Raw genomic sequence first — 21,510 nt, 5'->3', positions numbered from 1 at the left:
CATCAAATCCATGTGACACAACCATACCCTTGCAACAACCCCTTGTTTCTTGTGCTAATGGCAGTGTATGGATGTGCACATGGATTCCATGGCAGCCATGAGCTTGGATTTGCTGAACTACTGGTTTTTATTTTCTATGGCAGCCACCAATGATTTGAACTGAAAGAACACCACCACGTTCTAAAGCTGATGCCAACCTTTTATTACAATGCCTGTGATATCAATTCTATTACATATGAACTTGATGATGCTGGTCATCAGTGGGGGACTTAAGATCAACGATTTGGTTCACCGCAAACCATAGATCTTTAAGTTCCACACTCATGGCTAGTTTCATGCTTTATATTTGACTGAGGCTAAATCGCTATTTCATTTCACAGAAATGGTAGGGTACTTATGCTATTTTCAATGGGAAGGCTCCTGGGATTTACTAGAGTTGGCATGAGTGCAGTAAGCATGTTCTTGGGGTGAGAAATGTTATATACAAGAAGTATAGTAACTATGACAAGACTGTTAGAGATTTTTAGGTAGCTAAAAACTCTAGTTTGGTTTTGGTTAATTGATGAAACCCTAAGTGCTAACCTAGCATATTAAAGTGATTATGAGATAGGCAGCACTACTCTAAGTAATGAAGCAATGATGAAGAACATGATGATGGTGATGGCATGGTGATGATCAAATGCTTGAACTTGGAAAAGAAGAAAGAGAAAAACAAAAGGCTCAAGGCAAAGGTATAAATAGTAGGAGCCATTTTGTTTTAAGTGATCGAGCCACTTAACGAGTGTGATCACATTTAGGATCGATAGCCATACTATTAAGAGGGGTGAAACTCGTATCGAAATGCGGTTACCAAAGTGCCACTAGATGCTCTAACTCATTGCATATGCATTTATGATCTAGTGGAGTGCTAACACCCTTGAAAATGTTTGTGAAAATATGCTAACACATGTGCACAAGGTGATACACTTGGTGGTTGGTACATTTGAGCAAGGGTGAAGAAGATAGAGTTGAAAAGGAGTTAGTTGCGCTGGTCACAGAGTGATTGGACGTGTCCGGTATTAACAACGAACTCAGCGATCGGACGTGTCTGGTCGCCACACCAGACGCGTTTGGTGTCAATCAGCTAAGTCGTTGTTCGGTCAAATAGTTGATCGAACGCTGGCAGCGTCCGGTCCGAAGTGACCGAACACGTCCAATCGATCGTGGGTGCTTACTGGACTCAATCGGACGCTGAGGCTCAGTGTCTGGTTAGTTTCTAATAGACATGTCCGATCGGCCTCTGATACTCTCTGGACTCGGCCAGACACTATGGCTCAGCGTCCGATCATTTCTATTTTAGCATCCGGTCTGAGCGTCCGGTCACATGTAAGTATGAGCAGCAATGGCTACTTTGGTTTGAACTGGACATGTGGCGGTCTAGGAGCGATCGGACATGTCTGGTAGACCTACCGGATACGTCCGGTATTCACGAACGGTGCGTCCGGTGCACTCGAGCAGCGCATCCGGTCGATGCACAGTCTGCCCAATAATTGAGCCAACGGCTCTATTTCGTGGGGCTTCTATTTAAGCCCCATGGCCAGCTCAAGCTCATTCTCTTGGCCATTTGCATTGACATAGCGACCTTGTGAGCTTAGCTAAAGCCCTCCCACTCATCTCCATTATTGATTCATCATCTTTGTGAGATTGGGAGAGAATCCAAGTGCATTGCTTGAGTGATTGCATCTAGAGGCACTTGGTGTTCGTGTTTTTACTGTGGGATTCACTTGTTGCTCTTGGTGGTTGCCACCACCTAGACAGCTTGGAGCAACAGAGGAGGATTGGCATGAGTTAGCGATTGTTTATGGCCATCTCCGGTGATTGTGAGGAGATTTGTACCTTTTCCGGCGGAGTGCCGAAAGGTAACTCTAGTGGATTGCTCGTGTCTTTGAGTTATCTCACTTATGGGTAGGTTCTTGCGGTGTCCAATTGTGTGGACGAGATTCATGCAACACCTCTTACCCGCCAAACCACCAAGTATTGGTCGACACAACAGGGACGTAGCGTGTTGGCAAGCACGTGAACCTCGAGAGAAAATTGGTTGTCTCTTGTCCTTTGGTATTCTCCCGGTGATTGATAAAGTATTCATCTTGTGATTGGTTCACTCCTCTACGCGGCGGTATAATCACCTCACTTACTCATTTACATTCCCATAAACTAGCTATATCAAGCTCTTTAGTGTAGCTAGAATTGAGAGCTTGCTTTGTGAATTAAGTTCATCTAGTGGAGCTCTTTAGTGTAGCATTTGTAAGAGCTCTTAGTGAGTAGTGACCTAGTGGATTGTGTGCCTAGTGATCATAACAACTAGAATTATTGGATAGGTGGCTTGCAACCCTTGTAGAGCTAGAGTAAGTTTGCATTTCACTATTTGTTATACTAATCAAATTGCTCTAGTTTATTTATAGATTTTAAATAGGCTATTCACCCCCCTCTAGCCATATTAGGACCTTTCAAGTGGTATCGGAGCCGTGATCACCTTTTGATTAAAGGCTTAACAACCTCGGTGTCAAATTATGGCTCAAATTGTGTTCAACCATGTGGGGGACAAACCACCGTTCTTTGATGGCACATGCTATGATTATTGGAAGAGAAAGATGATGATGTATCTTGGTTCAATCAATGATCAAGTATGGGAGGTGACCGAGAATGACTATGCTATCATTGATCCCGACAATCCCACCAACTAAGACAAGACCAACAAGCAATGCAATACAATGGCTCTCAACACCATATACAATGCCATTGATTCCAAGGTGTTTAAGCAAATCAAGGATTGTGAAAGAGCTAATGAGGTGTGGAGAAGATTGGAGGAAACATATGAGGGCACACCGGCGGTAAAAAGAGCTAAGTTGTACATCCTCAAGGATAAGTTGACAAGCTTCAAGATGAAGGATGATCGAAGCATTCTGAAGATGTTCCATCGGTTGCAAGTAATTGTCAATGACTTGAAGGCTTTGAGAGAGAAGATCAAGGATGATGATATCTCTCATCGGTTCTTAATGTGCCTACCTTCAAGATTTGAGATGTTGTGCTTATCATAAGAGGAGAATTGAAGGAGATTACCCCTAACCAAGTACTAGGTGATGTCATGACATAAGAGACATACCGTGTGGAAAGGGAAGGGGTTGACAAGGATGACAAGAAGAAAGAAGAAGACAAGAAGAAGAAAAGTGTAGCATTCAAGGCTAGCTCATCATCCAAGAACAAGGGCAAGTCCAAGAAAGTATCAAGTGATGATGAGGATCTTAGTGACATTGATGATGAGGCCATGGCTCTATTTGTGCGCAAGATGGGCAAATTCATGAAGAAGGGGTATGGTGCAAGAAAGAGAAGAGATCACACTAAAAGCAAAGAATATGTGAGAAGATGCTATAATTGCAAGAGCCCCGATCATGTTGTAGTGGATTGTCCCTACAATAGTGACAATGATGAGGATGAGAAGAAGAAGCACAAGAAGGACAAGAAAGAAAAGAAGGAGAAGAAGGAGAAAAAGATGACCTTCCAAAAGAAGAAGGGTGGAGGCTATGTTGTCACTTGGGATAGTGATGGCTCTTTGGATAGTGATGACTCTAGTGATGATGGCAAGAAATCTATCAAGAAAGCACTAGCAAGCATCGCCATCAACAACAAGCCCTCCATCTTCGACACTTCATTAACATGCCTCATGGCAAAGCCTACCAAGGTAAAATATGATGTGAGTGATGATGATGAATGTGAAAGTGATGCTTGTAGGAGTGATGATGATGAAGAAGAGTACTCCAAGGAGGAGCTCATGGACATGTGTGAGCAAGTGCACACTTGCTTTGAGATGAAGAGAAAGGAGTGCAAAGAATTGAATAAGAAAGTCAAATTTCTTGAGCAATCTCTTGATGAGCTCAATACCACTCATGAGAGGCTAATGGAAGCCCATGAGAAGCTTGGCAAAGCTCACTCTAAGCTTGAAAAAGCTCACTCCTCTCTCATCGAGCAAGTCAAGAAGGAGGAGGCCAAGAAGGAGCAAGTGATCGTGTCTTGTGATGTGGGACTAACATATGATCTTATTGATGAAACTTTTTATAAGCCCATTGTAGTTGCTCCCACTAACACTTCTTGTAGCACTACTACTTCTACTTCACCTTTGAGTGATGGTCTCACTTGTGATGCCTCACTAATGGTAGAAAATGAGACTCTCAAGAAGGAGGTGAATGAGCTCACTCGTGCCTTAGACAATGCCTATGATGGAGATGCTCGCTTGCTAAAGTGCTTGGGTAGCCAAAAGTTTTCTCTCAATAAAGAGGGATTAGGCTATACCCCCAAGAAAGGTAAGGTGGCCTTTGTCACTCCCAAAGTTAGCTTTGTGAAGGGTAATGGCCGGTTTTGCAATAGATGCAAGCAAGTTGGGCATATAGAGCAATATTGCAAGACTAACAAGAACAAGCTACCTAATGTATCCTCAATTAAATTTGATTCTTGTTACATGCTTGTTAAGGGTGCCAATGGTGTGAAGGCTAAATTCATTGGTACACCAATTGTGGGCCCAAAGAAGAAGGCCATTTGGGTACCTAAGACTTTGGTAACTAACCTTCAAGGACCCAAGCAAGTTTGGGTACCTAAAAGGAATTGATTTTTCTTTTATAGGTCAATTATAAAGTTGGAGGAAGGCATTGGGTGCTTGATAGTGGGTGCACACAACACATGACCGGTGATCCAAGAATGTTCAATTCAATCAATGAAAACAAGAGCAATAGGATTGATAGTATCACATTTGGTGACAATGGCAAAGGCAAGGTCAAAGGGCTTGGTAAGATTACAATATCCAATGACTTGAGCATTTCCAATGTGCTACTAGTAGAGAGCTTGAACTTCAACCTATTATCGGTAGCTCAATTATGTGATCTTGGTTTCAAGTGCATATTTGGTGTGGATGATGTAGAGATCATAAGTGTAGATGGCTCTAACTTGATATTCAAAGGATTTAGATATGAAAATCTATACTTAGTTGATTTCAATGCTATAGAAGCTCAATTGTCAACATGTTTGATCACTAAGTATAGCATGGGTTAGTTATGGCATAGAAGGCTTGGTCATGTTGGAATAAAACAATTGAACAAGTTGATCAAGCATGACTTAGGCCCTGTTTGCACGGCTTCTGCCAGCTCCGGCTTATCTGACATCAACACTGTAGCAACACTGTAGCACAAAGCTAGTTTTCTCTCTCCTCCCCTCCCCCTCTCACTGACACATGCACTGTTCATCGAAGCCAGAGAAGCCATTTTTTTGGCTTGTCCCCGCGTGCTACAGTACGCGTGCTATAGTGAGACAGAAAAGTTGGAGAGAGAAAACCGGCTTTCGTGCTACAGTGTTGCTACAGTGTTGGTGTCGAATAAGCTAGAGCCGGCAGAAGCCATGCCAAACGGGGCCTTAGTTAGATGCTTGAAAGATGTCATATTTGAAAAGGATAAGCTATGTAGTGCATGTCAAGCCGGAAAGCAAGTTGGTAACACACATCCTAAGAAGAGCATGATGAGCACATCCAAGGCATTTGAGTTGATGCACATGGACTTGTTTGGACCAACCACATACACTAGCATTGATGGAAATAAATATGGATTTGTGATTGTGGATGATTTCACTAGATACACATGAGTTTACTTGTTGACAAGAGTGATATGTTTGCAACATTCAAATCATTTGTCAAGGGCATTCATAATGAGTTTGAAATAACTATCAAGAAAGTTAGAAGTGACAATGATAGTGAATTCAAGAACACTAGAATTGATGAGTTGTGTGATGAATTTGGAATTAGACATCAATTCTCGGCCAAGTACACTCCACAATCAAATGGCCTAGTTGAAAGAAAGAATAGAACTTTGATTGATATGGCAAAATCAATGTTGAGTGAGTATAATGTGAGTCATTCATTTTGGGCCAAAGCAATCAACACGGCTTGCTATTATAGCAACTGACTCTATTGTCACCCTATGATGGAGAAGACACCTTATGAGCTATTGAATGGAAGAAAGCTCAATATAGTATACTTTTGGGTCTTTGGTTGTAAATGCTACATATTGAAGAACGGCACTAGATTGAGCAAGTTTGAAAAAAAATATGATGAAGGTTTCTTGCTTGGTTACTCCACTACTAGCAAGGCTTATAGGGTTTGGAATTTAGCTAGTGGTACTCTTGAGGAGGTTCATGATATGGAGTTTGATGAAACAAATAGTTCCCAAGAGAAAGATGAGAATCTATATGATGTAAAAGGCACTCAATTGGTCAATACAATGAAGAACATGAACATTGGTGATATAAGGCCTAGAGAGGTGATTGATGTTGAAGATGACAAGAATCAAGTGCTCTCTAACTCAAATGTGCAAGCTAGTGGTTCTCATGATCAAGTTCAAGCAAGAACTAGTGATGACAAAGTGGAAGATCAACAACAAGTGGCTAGTTCATCATCTCAACCAAATGATCAATCAAATGCAAGCAATCAAGTGGAAGTGCTTCAACCAACCAATGTCATAAGAGATCATCCATTGGACACTATAATTGGTGATATTTCAAGAGGTGTACAAACTAGATCAAGATTGACTTCATTTTGTGAGCACTTCTTATTTGTGTCATCCATTGAACCTAAGAAGATAGATGAAGCTTTGAAGGATGTTGATTGGGTCAATGCTATGCATGAAGAGCTAAACAACTTCACAAGAAATTAAGTATGGGAGTTAGTTGAGAGGCCTAAGGATCATAATGTGATTGGAACCAAGTGGGTCTTTCGGAACAAGCAAGATCAAGATGGGATAATAATAAGGAACAAAGCAAGATTAGTGGCTCAAGGTTACACTCAAGTTGAAGGTCTTGACTTTAGAGAAATATATGCCCCGGTTGCAAGATTGGAAGTAATTATGATCTTGTTAGCCTATGCTTGTGCCCACAACATCAAGTTGTACCAAATGGATGTGAAGAGTGTATTTCTCAATGGGTACATCAATGAGCTTGTGTATGTTGAGCAACCTCCCGGTTTTGAAGATGAAAAGAAACCCAACCATGTTTACAAGTTGAGAAAGGCTTTGTATGGATTGAAATAAGCACCAAGAGCAAGTATGAGAGATTGAGGGATTTCCTACTCTCTAAGGGATTCAAAATAGGAAAGGTTGACACCACTCTCTTCACCAAGAAGCTTAGAATTGACTTATTTGTAATGCAAATCTATGTTGATGATATCATATTTAGGTCAACAAATCAAGATTTTTGTGAAGAGTTTGGCAAGATGATGGCAAGTGAGTTTGAGATGTCCATGTTTGGAGAGCTTAGTTACTTCCTTGGTCTTCAAATCAAGCAAATGAAGAATGGCACATTTGTAAGTCAAAGCAAGTACATCAAGGACATGCTCAAGATGTTTGGAATGGATGATGCTAAAGCTATTAGTACACCGATGGGAACAAGTGGAAGCTTGGATAGTGATGCTAGTGGCAATATGGTGGATCAAAAGATATATCAGTCTATGATTGGAAGCCTACTCTATGTGACCGTATCAAGGCCGGATGTGATGTTTAGTGTATATATGTGTGCTAGATTTCAAGCCTCACCAAGAGAAAGTCATTTGAAGGCAACAAAGAGAATATTGAGGTACTTGAAGCATACACAAAATGTTGGATTATGGTATCCCAAAGGAGCAAGATTTGAGTTGATTGGATATTCGGACTCCGATTATGCGGGATGCAAAGTTGAGAGAAAGAGCACATCAGGCACATGTCAACTATTGAAAAGATCACTTGTGTCTTGGTCATCAAAGAAGCAAAATAGTGTAGCACTTTCAACCACCGAAGCGGAGTATATTTCGGCTGGTAGTTGTTGTGCTCAACTACTTTGGATGAAGGCTACTTTGAATGACTTTGGAATTAAGTTCAAGAAAGTGCCATTGCTATGTAACAATGAGAGTGCCATAAAACTCACCAATAACCCGGTTCAACATTCAAGAACAAAGCACATTGATATCCACCATCATTTTATAAGAGATCACCAACAAAAAGGGGACATTTGCATCGAGAGTGTGGGCACCGAAGATCAACTTGCCGATATCTTCACCAAGCCACTTGATGAGAAGAGGTTTTGCAAGTTAAGGAATGAATTAAACATACTTGACTTCTCAAATATGTGTTGATGCGCCCCCCATTATATGACATGCCTCTCCTTCGAGCAAAGCAAGGTAAAGTTGATTAACATGTCATCCATCCATTGCTAAGGACTTGTTTAGCGCATCTAGTCATTCCTATCATATCCTAGGCTCATTCATGAAAATCAAATGAATTTGATGCTTGTATGGTACCACTATTGCTTGTATGTTTGAAATGATCTAGTGGTAGCATATGACATGTTTGTGGGCTTGTAAACCTAGTATTTGATCTAGAAAATAAGCTATAAGTGTTTAACTCAACATGGTATAAGATAACCCTTATTTAGAGGTGTGAAGAAGCTTGTCCTTGGATCAAATCGAGTTAAATATCTTTTGCAAGTGATCTAGATTGAACTAAATTGAGAAAATGATCCTTATTTTATATGGTTTCACCTCAACCTATCTATACTTTGAGCTCACGTTTTGTGCTAATTGTTGACATAGGGGGGGAGAGAAATTCACAAACATAGTAAGATAGGAGGAGCAAACAGATGAAAATAGATGAAATGACATTGTAAGGGGATCAATAAAAAAATGCACACAAGTAGGGGGAGCAAGCTCATAAACTTGTATGTTGTATTTGAATGCGCATTTCATATATTTGCTTGCATGACACAAGTTTTAAATTTCAATATCCATGTTTGTGTGGTGTATGCTAGTTATATGCTTGAATGGTTAAATGAAAAACTAGCACGCATAGGCTAAAGTAACTAGACTTATGTTCATTGTATGGAAACTAGACTCTTGCTTGTAATGTTGATCTCATGGGATATTCTAATCTTTGTGTATGTCTAGTTACTAATGGTGCTAAGGATGTTATATTGATGCACTCCGATTGGTATCACGCTTCAAATGTCCATCTCTCATACCTTAGCATCATTTGATAGAAATTGTCTCCTATATTTCCTATCTAAGCATATGTGCAAGCTATAATCCAAACTTGTAGCACATATATAGGGGGAGCAATTGCTACCAAATGAGATTCATGAAACTTGTCCATATCCTTTTACACATGGTAAATATGCCTGGGCAAGCAACGTGGATTTAATTTAATATCAAATTCATATCTTTGTGTAAGGGTTGTCATCAATTACCAAAAAGGGGGAGATTGAAAGCTCTAGTTTGATTTTGGTTAATTGATGAACCCCTAAGTGCTAACCTAGTATATCAAAGTGATTATGAGATAGGTAGCACTACTCCATGTAATGAAGCAATGGTGAAGATCATGATGATGGTGATGGCATGGTGATGATCAAATGCTTGAACTTGGAAAAGAAGAAAGAGAAAAACAAAAGGCTCAAGGCAAAGGTATAAATAGTAGGAGCTATTTTGTTTTAAGTGATCGAGACACTTAGTGAGTGTGATCACATTTAGAATCGATAGCCGAACTATTAAGAGGGGTGAAGCTCGTATCAAAATATGGTTATCAAAGTGCCACTAGATGCTCTAACTCATTGCATATGCATTTAGGATCTAGTGGAGTGCTAACACCCTTGAAAATGTTTGTGAAAATATGCTAACACATGTGCACAAGGTGATACACTTGGTGGTTGGCATATTTGAGCAAGGGTGAAGAAGATAGAGTTGAAAAGGAGTTAGTCGCGCTGGTCACAGAGTGATCGGACGCGTCCGGTATGGTGACCGGACACGTCCGGTATTAACGACGAACTCAGTGACCGAACACGTCCGGTCGCCACACCGGACACGTCTGGTGTGAATTAGCTAAGTCGTTGTTCGGTGAAACAGTTGATCGGACGCTGGCAGCGTTCGGTCCGGAGTGACCGGACACGTCCGGTCGACTGTGGGTGCTTACTAGCCTCGACCGGACATTGAGGCTCAACATTCGGCCAGTTTCTAATAGACGCGTCCGATCGGCCTCGGGTACTCTCTAGACTTGGCCGGACACTACGGCTCAGCATCCGGTCATTTCTATTTTAGCATCCGATCTGAGCATCTGGTCACATGTAAGTATAAGCAGCAACGGCTACTTTGGTTTGAACTGGACACGTGGTGGTCTGGGAGCGACCGGACGTGTCCGGTAGACCTACCGGACACGTCCGGTATTCCCGAACGGTGTGTCCGGTGCAGCGTCCAGTGCACTCGAGCAGCGCGTCCGGTCGATGCGCAGTCTGCCCAATAATTGAGCCAACGGCTCTATTTCGTGGGGGCTTCTATTTAAGCCCTATGGCTGGCTCAAGCTCATTCTTTTGGCCATTTGCATTGACATAGCGACCTTGTGAGCTTAGCCAAAGCCCTCCCACTTATCTCCATCATTGATTCATCATCTTTGTGAGATTGGGAGAGAATCCAAGTACATTGCTTGAGTGATTGCATCTAGAGGCACTTGGTGTTTGTGTTTTTGCTGCGGGATTCGCTTGTTGCTCTTGGTGGTTGCCACCACCTAGACGGCTTGAAGCAGCAGAGGAGGATTGACACGAGTTGGTGTTTGTTCGTGTCCATCTCTAGTGATTGTGAGGGGATTTATACCTTCTCCGGTGGAGCGCCGAAAGGTAACTCTAGTGGATTGCTTATGTCTTTGAGTTACCCACTTGTGGGTAGGTTCATGCGGTGTCCAATTGTGTATACGAGGTTCGTGCAACACCAACAGCATACAAAACCTAGTGGAAGTGTGTGTGCACTGTGTCAATGGACCTCCTAAAAGACTGGTGAACAACTCTAAACTTTGGTTGTGACCAACCACATGGAGGAACATTGCAACCTGCTCCTCTACTGTGACCCCCTCTCTATCAGAAACTAGGCTCCTAGCTCTAAACAGATTGCATAAAAGCAAAAAAAGGTGCTCTGGTCATCCTAAGCATGGATAGGCACTCTCCATCATTAGAGTTATAGATCAGGTTAAGGGTCTATTGCCTATGCTGGTCAGCTTCATCCCTAAGTGCATATAGTAGAGGGTCAGGTTCACTATCAGCCCTTTTCCTTTTAAGCTTGCTAGTAACAAAGGACATCATGACTACCACTAGGGCAGCTGCTTGCCTACACATCATCTCACAACTCATAGAGAGATCCATCTACATGCATATAACAATGTAACACAAACTCAGATCATCATACTGAAAGCTCTAGTTTGGTTTTGGTTAATTGATGAAACCCTAAGTGTTAACCTAGTTTATCCAAATGATGAAGTAATGGTGAAGATCATGATGATCGTGATGATCAAATCCTTGAACTTAGAAAAGAAGAATGAGAAAAACAAAAGGCTCAAGGCTAAGGTATAAATAGTAGGAGTCATTTTGTTTTAGTGATCGAGACACTTAGTGAGTGTGATTACATTTAGGATCGATAGCCGTACTATTAAGAGGGGTGAAACTCATATCAAAATGTGGTTATCGAAGTGTCACTAGATGCTCTAACTGATTGCATATGCATTTAGAATATAGTGGAGTGCTAACACCCTTGAAAATATGTTGTGAAAATATGCTAACACACATATGCACAAGGTGATACACTTGGTGGTTGGCACATTTGAGCAAAGGTTAGAAACTTCACCGGTGCTCTACATAGAAAAGATAGGGGTTCACAGAGTGATCGGACGCTGGTGGCGTAGGGACCGGACACTGGGGTCCTACGTCCGATCAGTGGCGCAGTGAAGTCCGCCCTCGGTCTCTTGACCGGACGCTCAGGGACTGAGTTCGGTCAGTATGACGTATGATGACATATGCAGCGCACAGGGGAGACGTTGAGTGACCGGATGCTGGGTGTGTCTGGTCGAGCATGACCAGTCATGGATTTTCGCGAATGGATGCTTACTAGAAATGACCGGACGCTGGGGTCTGCATCCGATCACTTCGATGCAGCGCGTCCGGTCACAACTTAAAAGTACCAACGACCGTTAAGATCTGGTGATCCGCGTTTGAAGCAGGGACACGTGGCACACATCGCGCGACCAGACGTTGGGGTTCAGCGTCCGGTCGATCTGATCGGTGTGTTCGGTCGCCCCGTTTTTCAGTGGACTGAGGAGCCAACAGCTCTATTTCGTGGTGGCTTCTATCTAAGCCCCATGGCCGGCTCAAGCTCACTCTCTTGGCCATTTGCATTGACATAGCAACCTTGTGAGCTTAGCCAAAGCCCTCCCACTCATCTTCATCATTGATTCATCATCTTTGTGAGATTGGGAGAGAATCCAAGTGCATTGCTTGAGTGATTGCATTTAGAGGCACTTGATGTTTGTGTTTCGCTGTGGGATTCACTTGTTGCTCTTGGTGGTTGCCACCACCTAGACGGCTTGGAGCAGCGGAGGAGGATTGGCACGAGTTGGTGATTGTTCGTGGCCATCTCTGGTGATTGTGAGGGGGTTTGTACCTTCCCCGACGAAACGCCGAAAGGTAACTCTAGTGAATTGCTCGTGTCATTGAGTTACCTCACTTGTGGGTAGGTTCTTGCGGTGTCCAATTGTGTGGACGAGGTTCGTGCAACACCTCTTAGCCGCCGAACCACCAAGTGTTGGTCGACATAACGGGGACGTAGCGTGTTGGCAAGCACGTGAACCTCGAGAGAAAATTAATTGTCTCTTGCCCTTTGGTATTCTCCCGGTGATTGATAAAGTATTCATCTTGTGATTGGTTCACTCCTCCATGCTGCGGTATAATCACCTCACTTACTCATTTACATTCCCGCAAACTAGTTATATCAAGCTCTTTAGTGTAGCTAGAATTGAGAGCTTGCTTTGTGAATTAAGTTCATCTAGTGGAGCTCTTTAGTGTAGTATTTGTGAGAGCTCTTAGTGAGTAGTGACCTAGTGGATTGTGTGCCTAGTGATCATAACAACTAGAATTATTGGATAGCTGGCTTGCAACCCTTGTAGAGCTAGAGCAAGTTTGTATTTCGCTATTTATTATACTAAACAAATTGCTTTAGTTGATTTATAGATTTTAAATAGGCTATTCACCCACTCTCTAACCATATTAGGACCTTTCAGCAGTCATGAGAGATGTCCATCCATCTCTTGGAGCAGCACCTCCCCTTTCCTATGATCCTGTCCCTCATGATGCTTTTGCTCCAATCATTCCTCCTTCTGATGGTAATGGTAAGGCTGGTTGGTGGAAGAAGGTGTTAATCACCTCACTTGTTATCTTGTTGTTTGGTATATGGATGAAGAGGAACAATACTGACTGCAATGACTTCCCAACTTAGGCCTGTGATGGGTGCATGATGGATGAGCTGCTGCTATGTCTTACTAATTTCTATCATCCATTTCTATTTTCTATGTCCTATGTGTTGTTTAAGGTCTGCTGCTTACTGATTAGGCTGTTGATGTTGTTAGTTTGCCTTACTTTATTGGTACTTTTGTAACTGTGAGAATTAGGCCGATGATGACAAAATGGATGGGTGCATTAGCTGGCTACATGTGCTTTTTGTTTGTGTAATCCATTTATGTGATCTTCTACCTGTGCTGGGCTTCACAGACTTGTCTTCGGTGGCTGACTATGCTGCAAATGGACATGTTCTTTCTTGCTTACTTTTTTAATTGTATCGTGTAGCCAGCTATGTTATGGATTGATCAACTGTTAATTTGTCTGAGGCCTAGTGATGTTAGCAGCACTAATTGTATGGTTTACTTGATCAAAACTGTTATAATGGATCTCCAACTCTTGCTCATTCCATTGCTATAACTGTATTTGTGCATCCTGACTATGGGCCTGGCCGAGGCAGTCAACAACCAAACATAATCTCGGTTTGGTAGTTGAAGTTAGTTGGTTGCTCAGCCAGGCTGCATGTGTACAAACAAACACAATCTCAAATGAACTTAGCCTGTTTCACACTGAATACCAAACCAGAGCTGTTGCACCACTTGAGGCAGGCCTGGGCTGACCTGGGCCAGGCGGGCGGGCCAAAGCGGCCTCAGCCACCCTTCCAAACAGACGGCAAGTCGGCAGACCGCGGGGCGCGGGTAATTAAGCGCCCTCGGGTGTTGCAGTTTTAGGCTCGGGCCGGACCAAAACGTGGCGGACTCGAGCCGGGCCGGCCTCAATTCACTTGGGTTCGTTGCATGAGACGCGGACTCTCACCTTTTCTCTCCCTCCCGTCGGCGGTCAGCCAGCAGCAGGGCTCTTGGGCGCAGGCGTCGAGCGCGCGGGCGGGGTGCACGGGGCGCCGGGTGCCTGTAAGCTTCAACGTTGCCTTGTCTTCTTACGTCACTCCCAGCGTGCGCGCAACCCCACGTACACCCACAGACGACTGGGCCGGCCGTCGCTGCTACTTCGGCCCCTTCGCCGGCGACGAGCACCAAACCCTAACTTACTATTCGTATTCAGATCTGACTCTAATTATTATGTACATGTGTATACTAACTTCGGGTGTTATTCTAGAGCTCACAAACAAACTCTTGAGGGTCGTAGCGTTGGGTGTTTGGAAGAATAAAATTGTGGCCCTCGAGGATTCCGGAGTTCACAAACAAACTCTTGAGGGTCGTGGCTTCGGTCTTCAGGTGCTCTGAAAGCCAGACAAATTATTCATCATGGAGCTAAATAATGGATATATTCAGGTAAGTCATTGACATTCTTTTTGTGCTATTAATTATCACCAGTAGCCTGGTAGGTCTACAAAGGCTCAATCTGTTTGTTTCTTTTCTTTTCTTTTTCAGAAATCGGATGATGAAGATAGGCTCAGCATGCTGACTGATGATGTATTATTCTCAATTCTGGAGAGAGTTGACATAACTACGGCCACAAGGACAAGCGTCTTATCCACGCGGTGGAAACACCTGCCGTGGGTTGCTCCGTGAGCTCACAATTGATGTCAGAGAATTCTTATCTGTTCCGCCCCCAAACCCCATTGAAGTTGGGCATATGGACGAAGCAATGGCTTCCCTAACCAAAGCAGCCATTAGCTTCTTGGCTACTCCCCGGAGCGAAGCCACCATCACAAGGCTGCAGTTCAAGCCCTATCTGGTGAACACTTACTCTGATGTCATTGGCCCTCTAGTTAGTCAGGCAACTGAGACTGGGACTCTAGAAGATTTAGACCTGGCCATTGTGGACGAGAAGGAGGCAGATGACTGTTACGAAGAGGAAATGCGCCAGCAAACTCGTGCTGTGGACGGCTTCTTCAGTGCCTATCCTAGTGTGCTCCATTGCCTCTCGAAACTTGAACTATACAATGTTTGTTTTGCTGAATGGGATCTGCATCACCTTTTATTTGACTGTTGCAAGCAGTTGCAGCATCTCTCTCTATGCAACTGTGATGCAGGGGGGCTCTCGCCTTGGAAGATACAAGCACCGGATTCGAAGCTTAGGCTTCTTGAACTTGACTTCTGCTGCTTGGGGAAGCTTGAGGTGCTCTGTCTTCCAAAACTAGAGAAGCTTCGTTGGGATACTTGGATGTTTCCACTGACACCCCTGTCATTTGGTGTTGCCCCATTCCTTAAGGAATTGAACCTCATATGTGGTGTGACAGATCATCAAGGGTTTGATTTGAGTAAGGTTCTGAGGGATACAACAGCTATACATAACTTAACATCAAATTTCAGAGGAGAAAAGGTAAACTCACACTCATTTTCGTGCACTGTTGTCTGGGTGTATTTAGCTGATTTAACAAATAAAAAATATCAAACGGTTGACATATTTGAGCATGATATGGAAAACATATTAACCAACTAATTATTCATGTTGTTTTCTGCATCTATGTTTCTTCAGCTTTGGATAAAACCGGAAGGGAAGCTGCTCTGCACTGCATCCAAGAAGCTAAGGAAGTTATCTCTACATGGTATTTTTGTTGAATTCGATTTGTTATGGGTGATGATTCTCCTTGAAGCCGTGCCATCAGTTGAGATATTTGATATTGAGGTAGTTGCCTGTTTTCTATTTATTAAATGTTTTTCCTTTACAAGATAAGGTTGGTTCAAACCTTTCTGTATTTGGAGGGCAGTGTGGTGGTTTTGTTATAACCAAAGTTCCACAATTATTTTCTTTTCTTAAAAGAATTTACTCTTTTTTTATGTATCATTCTGTACAGATATGGGAACATCCATGTGTAGTAGACACAGAAGGTAGAAGGAAAACTTATGGTGAAAGAACAAATCCATCATGGAACGTAGCTGAGTTCAAAAGCTGTAAGGAATGACTATTGAAAGAGGTGCAGGTTATTGGCTTTAGCCCAATGGAGCAACAATTAGCACTTATATGGGCTGTGATGCAGCGAGCTTCCAACCTACAAACCATTGTCCTAAAAGATTACCAGCCTTGTGATTACTGTGACGAGATAGGTGCACTTCCTCGTTGTGAAAGATTACCGCCAGAACAGGTGTTTCCAAAGGGAAAGGGCGAGCAGGACGCTGCAGTTGAGCAGCTGATTAGAGACATGCCTGACTGCAATGTTCAGATAATTTTTGGGAACTAAAAAGTCATAGAACATGTGGTGTGTCTTATTCGGTGATGAATAGTATCAAATGTTTTTTTTTTTGTTTGGAATTTAAACGTTGAGGAACCTGTATTATTATGTCTTTTCAAAAAGTATGCTGAACTTAATTATTCTTGGCGGCAGTCTTAATTGTGGAACCCTTACACTCCTCCGCTGGTTGATTTTCCATTGTTTTGATATAATTTCTTGGCGAAACATGGTTTGGACAGAATGTAGCAAGGGATATCCATACCCTTTTTTTGTGAATTGGGATATCCATACCCTTTTGAAACTAATGTTGGATTGTTATGTGACAGTTTGTATAGTCCATATGTATTAGGGGACCATCATAAATTCTTAATCATATATCGTGACAATGCAACGTATGGGTTAATGGTTGTCAATGCAATGCTTATGGTACTGTCCATGTCTTCATATTTAAATTTGAATTTTAATTTTGCATTTGGTTTCAAATACAAATTGTGTGTAAAATGCTGATTTGCTATGATAAAATATTTCCCTAGAGACTCGAATCTTAGGAAACACATTTTCCATATAGGATCCGTGAGCTAATTTTCCTTACTCAATTCCTAATGAATGAAATCTAGCACTTTTCTAGGAAAAATGCATGTTTTTTCCCCTATATATGGGATCCGTGAGCTACTTTTCCAAACTCATTTGCTAAGAAAGAAATCTGGCACTTTTCTATTCCTGGTGAAAGTACGTGTTCTTTTTGAGGGAACAGGAGGGGCTTGAGCCCCTACTCAAATTTATTGAAAGGGCAAAAAAGGAGACAAACAAGATAAGGTCAATTACAATCTTTGCTCTAACCATGAACTAATTCCGATAAGGTATTTTTTCTTCGCACGTAGTGTAATTAGGCTGAAGATGTTCTTGAAGATGCACTTGCATCGATCTCTTGTAGCTTCCTCACACCTGAAAATGAGGTTGTTTCTAGTCGTCCAGATACTCCAACAGAGAATTATGATGACCAACAAGATTCCAACATCCGAACAGGTGTTCCACCGTCTCCTCCACCGATCCATTGCTGAGAACGCAATTGAAAGATTGCGGATGCATGTTCTTCCTTCATAGGATATTACGCGTACTGAGTCTATCATGAGCAAGGAGCCAGAAAAAACCTTGTGCTTGTGCTTGTTCTGACAAGAAGACTTCCAAATCCATCCGAAGGCGGGATGCACCAAACGCGAGCCAGTGAGCTGCTTATAGGCTTTGCCAGTGAGCCTGCAGGGTATATTTGTTGAATTCGGCCTATTGCGGACAATAGCGTTTCTTGAAGCTTCACCGTACCTCGAGAAACTACATGTTCAGGTACTTTTTATTTTTTTCTTTATTTATTATTATTATTTTAGCCGATGCTTTTTAAAATTTAAAATGCCCTGGTGTTCTCTCTTTGGTTCTGACAGCTTTGTTTTTGGATTAGTCTGAGTGATTCCTGTGCTGGAAAAGCACACTTAACAAAATTGGCAGGGTTCACCTTCAACCAATCATAGCCAATGGCAATGGAGTAACGTGATTCTGAAGCGAGGCGCCACTGGGAACCCTCCGCGACCTGCGCCGCCGCCTCCACGCCGACGGACGCGGCGCCACCGCCGCGCACACCAGCAGCTCGCCAGCAACGAGCGCCCAGAAGTGCCCAGCGAAGGTCCGCGCTAGCTCCTCGGAGTTCCTTCAGAGCTGGAGGTGGCTTCTGTACAGCTTGCACACAAGCTGCTCGATGATTTGCGGCAACCAGTGAGTGGCAAACGGAACTGCAGCCATGGGTGTCTCCGGGCGTTCTCTGCAGCACCCTCCCTCCCCCGTCGCCGGTGCGATCACCACCATCGCCGGTGAAACATCCCCCTACTGCTGATCGCCTGCCCCTGCGCCCACATGGGGTCACCCTCCGACCTCGCTTCTCGTCTGGACTTCTCCATCGGGCGCAAGTTCGGGGAGGACGTGGATCGTCGCTTTGGTACCTTGGTACACCATTCTCCCCCCGCGGCTGATGGATCTTTCTTCCTGCTGGCCACTTTTCGCCGTTTCCTGTTTCGGTTGACCGAGGATTCCGTCTCCTTGGCTCTTCAATCTTGTTTGGGTGGTCGTGCGGCTGCTTTTCATGTTCAATTCTTAAGCACCAACCACTTTCGGTTCTCTGTTTCCTGCAAACAAGTTGGGTTCCATGTGTATCGTCTCCGTCGTGTGATTACATCTCAGTTTGATATCTATTTTCATTTATGGAGCAATGGCACGCCCAATTGGGAAAGAGAAAAACGTCTCTGGGAGGAGGAACAAGAAAGAGAGTGGTCTACTGTTCTCTATAAGAGCACCAAGAAATCGATCAAAAAGGCGAACAATAAGCGTGTTTCTTTTGCAAAAAATCTGGTCCAGAAGCCTCCGAGACAACCTGCTCAGCCTCCTGGTGTGATCCAATTTGGTTCTTTTTTTTTCCTCTCCCAAAGGCTCATACGGAATTGGATTTGCTACCTCTTGCCTTCGTTGGGGACAAATTTGATTTTCATCTTGCTCGCGGCCGTGTTCTTCGCGACAGTTCGCAGCTGCATGCCCGTTCACCCGATGCTAAGCATGCGGCGGACCCTCTGGAGGACAACAGTTCCATTTCAAATTTCAATCTGGGCTGTAGCCGTTGTCTGGGTATTGGCCATGCGCGTGCCTCATGTCCCAACAAAATCAGATGCCTGGCCTGTTTCAACTATGGTCACGTTCAGAGGAGATGTCTCACCATGGCCCGTCCCAAACTAGTCTGGATTCGGAAGGCAACTCCATCAGATCGTTTTGATTGCCAAAATCCCCTCGATTCGTGCACCGTCGATGCTAAGAAACCGGACTCGGCACCAACTGTTGAGGGAGTTGATCAGAACCAGCCAGAAGCGCCTCCTGAAGTTGAACAACAGGCAGTCCTGCAGCACACAGTTTTACCACAGAATCTCATGGATGTTGAGCACTCTGGATCCTTCATGAAATTTCTCAGAGCCAGTGGTCCTGTAATTCCGGTCGATCAAGTGATTGAACTCTCAGATGGTGACAGCTCTTCATCCAGTGATGCAACATCACCCCTAGTTGATGAGGAGGCTCTTAAATTCATGGTGGCCAACAAGCTTTGTGCAGATCAACTGTTCTGTAGTAGTAATGGACTGCTAGATGGCTTCACCATGAGTGCCACCTACCCTCTGCTCCTAAATGGTCCCAATGCTATCTCAGTTCAGTTGCCAGCTACAGCGAGTACAATTGTGCTTGACAAAAGTATATTCAGCACACAGAGATCAGATGAGGCTTTTGTTCCTAATGGCTTCGATTTGGTGCCCTGGAGACCAGTGGTTCATGCTGTCATGCTCAAGGTTCTAGCAGAAAACCTGCAGCGCAGGGAGGTCTCCACCGTCATCCCCACTGTGCAGACTGCAACACATCTCCAAAACGATGGGCTGAATGCTATATCTTTTAACTTGGGAGATGGAGCCCAAGGTCCAGGGTCTTCTGGCCTAGCTGCATTTCAAATGGACCAGTTTCAACCCAGCCCACCAGCTCTTAGGGGCCAAAACGAGATGTCGGTCAGAGCACAAAATGTCGTCTCTTTGCCAACAACAGTCTCAAATCCATCTAGCCCACTGGTTGAGGGAAATGTCAATGATGGTTTCTGCCCAGTAAGACTGAGCAAAGTACAAATCTGGCCAGCAGTTGTGGCAGCATGGCGCAAACCTCGTCAGCATGTTGCTCCGGTGCCAACCCCTCCTCTGATCCTTGATGAAGGAGGAATCGTCCACAGTGTCCAATCTGGCCCATCAAACTTGAAATTTCAAACTGAGGAGATAAGGCCCAGCCCAGTTGCAGCAAGGGGCCGAATGACAAGTGATGTCAGGCAGAAAAGAAAAAACATGTGTCTCCCTGAGGTGGCTTCAAGCAGTGATGCTCGCACCCCACTAGCTCAGAAAAGTGTTCGTCGTAGCCTGAGACGTGCTAACAGTGAAGGTTTTTGTGAAGTCCGAATTGACAAAGAGCCCTCCAAGAGATGCAAGAATTGGCTCGTTCAGATTGATGAGGCTACTGGGCAGTCTGGCCCGCTCTCTATTTCAGTTCTGCAAGGTTGGGGGGTGAAGTGCGGTGTGGATCCTAGCGATCTCACCGAGGATGCGCTGCTACAAGCGCCTTCTCTGCAGGTTCCAAATGAAGAAAATGAATGAGCTTCTCTCTGCAGCACCTGGGGTGCTGTTTGTCTTTTGTTTCTCTCTGCAGCACCTACCATCGAACTATATTTCTATGTGTGCCATGATCAGCTCTGTTTTTCTATCTGTCATCATGTGTACTTCTTGTCTGATGATCCTGGTGACATCGGAACCTCTCTCCCCTCAATCCGTTTATCCCAATGAGTACACATAATTGGCATATACTTTGTTGGAATATTCGTGGGATCAATGCATCGGAAAAGTGGGATGCGGTTAGGGAAAAGATAGAGGAAAGCTCGTACTCGGTTATCTGCCTTCAAGAAACGAAGCATGAGCACTTTGATGCTTCTTATATCAGAAAATTTGCACCGAGACGCTTTGATAGTTTTGATTTCATCCCCTCAGTTGGTGCTTCGGGAGGTATTTTGGTGGTCTGGAGCAGTGCAGTCTTCAGGGGAAACGTGCTGGACAAGCAACGTTTTGGCATAACACTATCCTTCACCTCCATGCAAAACAATGATGTCTGGAAGCTAACCACGGTCTATGGACCTTGTGACGAGCCTGCACGTTCTGAATTCATTTCTTGGTTTCGGGGACATGCCATTCTTGATTCTGATAATTGGATCTTCCTGGGAGATTTTAATTTCTATAGAACATTGAATAATCGCAACAGGCCTGGAGGTAACTTAGCTGACACTCTTATTTTCAACGATGCAATTGGTCATTTGGGGCTTGTTGAATTACCTTTGAAAGGCCGAGCCTACACCTGGAGCAACATGCAGTTAG

At 43.7% G+C, this 21,510-nt stretch overlaps 1 pseudogene; it reads left to right on the top strand.

Annotated features, from left to right (window-relative positions):
• Positions 1 to 14,148: 14,148 nt before the first annotated feature.
• Positions 14,149 to 16,858, top strand: LOC136546629 (uncharacterized; annotated as a pseudogene).
• Positions 16,859 to 21,510: the final 4,652 nt, after the last annotated feature.

This window comes from Miscanthus floridulus, chromosome 3, assembly GCF_019320115.1.
Source record: "Miscanthus floridulus cultivar M001 chromosome 3, ASM1932011v1, whole genome shotgun sequence".
Classification (NCBI taxonomy): domain Eukaryota; kingdom Viridiplantae; phylum Streptophyta; class Magnoliopsida; order Poales; family Poaceae; genus Miscanthus; species Miscanthus floridulus.
Note: the sequence above shows the minus strand (reverse complement) of the source record. Positions and strands in the feature narration are given on the sequence as shown.